We start from the raw sequence: 6,443 nt of genomic DNA on the forward strand, positions 1-6,443 counted from the left end.
AGGGTTTTTCTGTGGTTTCCTCCTCTATAGAGCTCAGGTCCACAGTCAATCTGTTCGCCTTCCTTCATCTGCCTCATTTTCCCTTCACTTATCTTCCCGCCTTTTATTTGAAGGAACAATGCCATTCATAAAAACGTTGGTTAATAATTAGTCTAATTATTCATTCTCTCTCTCCCTCCCTCTCTCTCTCTCCCTGCCTCTGTTTCTCTGGCTTGTCTTTCTATTTTTTTTGCTCTCAGATCTGGGGCCATGAAGAAAACATTGGGCAGGGCTATCCTGGGTTAGGTCTATATAAAGAAGGCAGAGTAATATCTGTAATACGGCCCACATCTCTCTGTACGGAGGAGCAGCTAAAGTCCTAAAAATGGTTCTCACAGTGATTACATTTTTACTGGTCTTCAGCTTTTAGTAAAAGGGAAAAATAAATTTGTAATCTGATTGTTCGCATGTGAATTGTCATTGTAATTAAGCACAATAAATTATGATTAATTTAGAAAGAACATTTCTAATCTGATTGCTTGCAGGTTAATTGTCATCATAATTAATCATATTTAATTCCAAATTTTTAATTATAAAAGTAGTAGTAGTAGTAGTACTAGTAGTAGTACTAGTAGTAGCCTCACTGTATTTTATTGGTATTGCGTATGGTGGGGTATAAAACCAGATGCATAATTAAAATGAAAAAATACTTTATAAGAGACTTAAACGGCCTCAGATGACTGTGGTGAGAAATATATGGTCAAATATATTTAGTCAATTTTAATGTCTGCAGAACCCTCATGAATGCACATGTTCTCAATCAGCCAGAGTCTGGTACTGACGCAGTTCTACACTGTCCACGGACCATTGAGCAGCTTCAATGTGTCGCCGTCTCTGGTTCTGGTGCTGGTCCTCTTTGAAGAATTACAAAGAAATAACTGTGGGGGGGGTTCAAACCATTTTTAAAAACGCATTTAATAAAACTGATCTGACCTTTGTATTATCCACAGCCGTGTGTCAGTGTGTTACTGCTGCCTGAACATCTGGATTTCCACCATGTGACTGCAGTTTGGTAAAAGCATCAACATCTGCTTTAACAGTTACATTTGACTTAGTTATAGTTATTAAAAGTTAGTCATAGGAATTTGATTTAAGGAAATAAAAAGTGTGTAAAATATTTCAAATATCATTGTTTTTACTCCTGTTGTTTGCCTGTTGACTTAGTATGGGGGAAAAAATTACAAAAATAAAATAATTATACCAGTTAGCAACATGGACATTAACGATTGTTGTTATGAAAATAAATGGTGTAAATGTTAAAACCTGCAGACACACAACAGTGGGTATTAATATAAATTATTATATTATATCCAGAGTCAGTAGTTACATCTGTCTGTGCCTCTTATTTATCATTCATTTTAGACTTAAAAAAAACCTAACATCTGTTGTGTTGTCTTGTCAGACTGCAGTGAAGTTTCTGTAACAGATTTAATTTGGTTTTCTGCCCCTCTGCCCCTCCTGTCTGCCTCACAGGGTAATCAGTTGATCACAGTCACCTGGATTCGTTGAGTCTCACTCGTGACACCTGGTGCCCACACTTTGTTGGTTCCTGGTCCCGTTGTCGTGGACCATGTCAGTTGGTGAACTGTCGCAGTGGAGATGTCTGTGAGGTCAGTGGTGATTCGTCCGTCCTCCAGTCTGTTCCTAGAATTCTACCTGCGTTAAGTCTGTTCTGTTTTTATTAGTTCTGTGTGTTTTATATCACTGTAAAGCTGCTCACATCGTAGTGACAGCGGTAACAGGTTCTAGTAAAGTATAGTGGATATAATTAAATCCACCTATTTAATGTTGAATCGATGCATGTACACAAGAGTGAACTTTAACCAGTAAAATATAAACATTTGTGATTTATTATTTATTTTTTGGCTACAAACTGTCATTTCCGGCCGGACTATTGAGGCACCGGAATATAAGCCAAACCCGCTAAATTTAAGAAAAATAATTGTACATTTCTATAAGCCGCAGATGTCTGCTGTACGCACCCGCTAAATTTAAGAAAAATAATAATTGTACATCTCTATAAGCCGCAGATGTCTGCTGTACGTTGTAACATGGGATATTTACACGGAAAGAATTTTTTTAACTTTTAATTAAATAAATGCTTTTTTCCGAACATGGGGAGACTTGTTGATTTGCTCTCGGTCCGAAGTTAGCATTAGCTCCGGGGCTAACTCCCTTCACTTTGTGCTTGTCCGCAAATAGAAACACGGAAGTTCTCGCTATCGTCCTTTCGCGCGCGCGCCCCACGCACAGATACTGTACGCAACAGCCATTCACAGACAGACATACGCTACTAGTATGTATAACACACAGTAGCCTACGAAGTCATTACGTTTATCTTCACCAGGGCTAGTGTAGCTAACGTTAGCTCTGTTGTTTGCTAACAGGTGTGTTTTGATTGAGGGGGAAGCTGAAGTTCTGAGGTGATAAGAAAACTTTGTTACACAATTTGTACACGACCAGAAGTTTAAAAAGTAACATTATAGCAATATTGGTCTTGACTTTAAATACTGTTCCCGATATTTCCTTGTGACATTAGCCCTCACTTCCTGTGAATTTTCTTTGCAGGTGACAAACTCAAGATGGAATACTGCCCCTTACACCGCTGGATGCATCTATAATATGTTTCAGAAATTGGGGTATGATTAAATTCTTTATCATTTTAATGTAATTGTCAGCTGTAAATACTGTTTGTAAAACTTTAAAGTGTTAGCCCGGCCTGGTTCATTCACCGTCTCAATGTTTCTCAAATGTTTTGCAAAGACATAAACAATTAAGCTCCGCCATTTGGCCTAAGATCCACAGTGAGTCACCAACTTGTGTCTGGTGGGTCACCACATGTTCTCTATGATTCAGTAGCTTTCTGTCTCATGATGTGACTGGATTCCCAAAGATAGCTGCCAATTAAAAAGAAAAAAAAAACCCAAAAAATCCTCCACTCTTCTACGGTCTTTTTTTATTTACAGCACTGAGTGATTTACCAACGACTGCAGCTTTCTTATTGCGCTTCACACAGTTTCCACAGTATAAATCTCCTTGCCTGTAAAGATGTCCAAAATGACCATAAATTGCTCTGCATGTGGGACGAAGGCTTTGATTCTCGGGGCAGACTAAGTAAAGACATGGGAGTCATTAGATGAGGAGGTTCGTGCTCGCCCCCGCTGAGTGGGACGGCTATCTGCTGTCACTAAATAACAGGGTGGGGTCGACTCCCGTATCAGGTGAATGACTGGTTGTCACTCGTGATTATCAGGAAAACAATCACGAGTTGAAATATCAGTGTTTGATCACTAACGTAGACATTACAGGCTCCTTGGTGGGAAAAAAGGTGAACGCCTCTTTAATTACTGCGTGTTAATTAAACCATGATCTCTGCTGAGATTTAAAGAGAAAACCTTGGTCTTTAGGTGAAATTACAGACTTTTCACTGAGAGTTTGTTCCTCTATAAACTCGACGGAGAAGCTACTCTTTAGCAGTGATCATGTTAAATGATATTGTTCTAGACATACAATTAAAATTATAATATCGTTTTTATCTTCACAGACCAGGGCGGGTCAAAAGGTTTTGATAGATGTTATGATTGTTTTCTTTTTCTTTCTTTTTTTTTTTGCTTTGTATTTACATGTATAATACATATGCATATGTATTTATTGTAGAAGAGATATACAGTGCCTTGTGTAATTTTATTTTTTTACTTACTACTATGTGTGTGTGTATATATATATCTGATGTATTTTCATTACATGTTACTTCAGGAACTGCTGACACCTGGAGCTTCAAGCTGCCGTGCACACGCTGTGGGAATGAAGGCCCGGAGTTACCGTAAGTGTTTTTGTGACTCTGCATTGAGTCACTGTTTTTGAGTTGCTCACAAATTGGGTCAAAGGTCAAATCAGTTCCTACTTGCCCATTGGGAAAAAGGCCCATTTCCTGTTGCTGAAATCTTCTTGTGTGGCGACTAAGATTAGATGTCGGGGGAGGGTCGAGCAGGGACTGCACTAAGAAAATAAAAGTTGTAATCACCGGGGTATTTACAGGAACGTCCTCTCCTTCACTCACTCTGGAGCTTGATGTCATGGTACAGCTGTACCAGATGATCTTCACTTTGTTTTGGCTGTTTTAGAGTGTTTGTGTTGAGGATTTGTTTTTTGTTAGTGTTCGTGCTAATATTTTTTTTTTTATACAGACCTCACTGCAGATATGATGTGACAACGTTGTCTTGGAATGTAGAATTTTTCTGAGTCTCCACATTTTGATTTCATCTGACCTACGCCCCTGTGATGGAGTTTTAATCCAGCATGATTTGGTTACCGTGATTAAGCTTAAACTTACACTCCATCACTGAAAAACCCTTCCAATGTGTAACGTGGACTTTTAATCCAGTCATAAGGAACAGGAATGTTTAAAACTGTGTGGAAATAATAATAAGACTTTTTGAAGTAACTTTAGTTTTGAATGGTACTGTATGGAACTGACAGTAACTGGAATATTTCCAGTCACTGCTCTATTTTCCTGGTCTTGCATCAGAATGTTGGTTAGTTTAAAGAGTGGCCACTGATACAGCCATACAGGGTAAGATGTTGATAGGCTGTTGTGGCTAATGTTAGCTCTGGTCTCTGTTTTAGCAGCAATATGTTTTGGTCGTACCTGCACTTTATTTATTATTTATTTTTTAGTTTGGCAAAGTATAGGTGCAATACTGCCATCTGGCATGCAGGGGAGTGTGTGGCAGTAAATTACAATTTGTTAAAATTTTGTTTGCTGATTCCTGAAATAGAAATGTGTACATATTAAGGAATCATCAACAAAAAAAAGAGAAGCACGTTTCAACTGTAAACCCTGCAAAATATCTTCATGCATGTTTAAATGCCACGTCTGCCTAAAGGCAGCAGCTGGAATGTTTTTGGTTCCACAAAGCCACCATTAACACCCTGCCAGCATCAGCAGGTAATTTATTGCTTTAATTACAGACAGAAAGGAATACAAGAAAGACTGTTTCACCAGTCTAATAGGTGTGACGCCTGTAGGTCCTCAAGGGGTCGCACGGGGTCATCGTCACTCTTCATAAAATGAAGTCAAAGCCTGGGAATCTAAAACGTATGCAAATGTTTTCAGCATCTTTAGAAGTCTACAGGTAGATGAGACAACCTGCTGAATTTATCTAAAAAAAAAAAAAAAAAACTTTGATGTTGAAGGTTTTAAAGAACGTTTTTATGCTGTTTTAGCTTTATTCTCATTTTTATTAATATAGAAATTCCTCACCATTTAATATTTATCGACTTTGCTCTGACAAATATATATAATATAAATAAATAGTCGCTCAGGTATTCAGTTCTTTTGATTTTCAGGAAACCCCTTATTAGTATTAAATAGTTAAATTTACAAAGTTGTGACGGTAAAATCATCTACAGGTGTTGGTGATTAAAATCAGAAGTCTTTTTCAGTCTTTTTGACCCTTTACCCTTGTGAGTCTGACTCATGGAAGCCTCCCTGCTATAGTGCTAGGCCAGTGTGGAATGTCTGTGGAGCATCATCTCCCTCTCGCTCTCTGGTAGTTAAGTACTACGTGTCCTGCTCTTTGGAACTTCTGTTGCTGACTCTGGATCAGCCATCCAGTATCAGCAACAGCTGTTCAAGGTCAAAACCAATTGCACCAGATTTAATGAGTGCCTTTGGTGGTGATTCAAATACCGACTGCATTCCATTCCCATGGCATTTTTTAAATATCCAACAATTTCTTCACCAACCAAAGCCACAGGAACATCAACCAGTTTCACCCCGAGAGAGATTTTAGAGCTGGAAAAAAAAAACAAAACTGTGCTGGTTCAAATCCCTGCATGGTTCCATATGTCCACGTCCGTCCAAGTCTGGTCGGGTGTTTGTTCTGCCGTGTATTTGCATATATACGTACATCTACAGTGTACTCAGATGTCTGGTTTATGATGCACTTGCAGTTTTTTTTTCTTTTCTTTTCTATATCTTCCATATTTGTGCGGTGGCGTGCACGCTAACGCGAGTTCACATCAGTGTGTTTGTGTGTGTTTGGGTAGCTGTGGGTGAGCAGGGTGGGGCCAAAGACCCTGATGTGGTCGCTTCTGCACTACTTCAACACATGGCGATGGGGGCAAAAGGCTCAAGGCATGATCGAGAAAGTCTGGGAACCTAGTGGCGTGTGTGTGTGTGTGTGTGTGTGTGTGTGTGTGTGCTCAGTCAGATGGTGGACGACTGATGTGACAGTAGTGATGATAAAAACGCAGTATCATGATGTCGGCTTGGGAATGTTTGCTTCAGGTACTTGGCACAGATGTCTAAATACCCCCGCCTCCTCCCCCACCTCGCCCCTCCCACCCTCCAGGGCTGCGGTGTGATTGCCGTCAGTCGTTGTGAGAATATACAGTACTTA

General features: G+C 39.3%; 1 long non-coding RNA gene across 2 annotated transcripts; it reads left to right on the forward strand.

The window, feature by feature from the left end:
• The first annotated feature begins 1,214 nt into the window (after window positions 1-1,214).
• Window positions 1,215-6,376, forward strand: LOC103392498 (uncharacterized). 2 transcript variants are annotated; one of them, XR_522925.3, is made up of 4 exons: window positions 1,215-1,649; window positions 2,608-2,678; window positions 3,796-3,862; window positions 4,227-6,376. It is a non-coding gene; the product is annotated as an uncharacterized LOC103392498 (long non-coding RNA). The 2 variants fall into 2 exon arrangements; XR_522924.3 differs by lacking the exon at window positions 1,215-1,649 and adding an exon at window positions 2,172-2,462.
• The last annotated feature ends 67 nt before the right edge of the window (window positions 6,377-6,443 follow it).

Source organism: Cynoglossus semilaevis, chromosome 16 (assembly GCF_000523025.1).
Source record: "Cynoglossus semilaevis isolate Cse_v1.0 chromosome 16, Cse_v1.0, whole genome shotgun sequence".
In the NCBI taxonomy this organism is placed as follows: Eukaryota; Metazoa; Chordata; class Actinopteri; order Pleuronectiformes; family Cynoglossidae; genus Cynoglossus; species Cynoglossus semilaevis.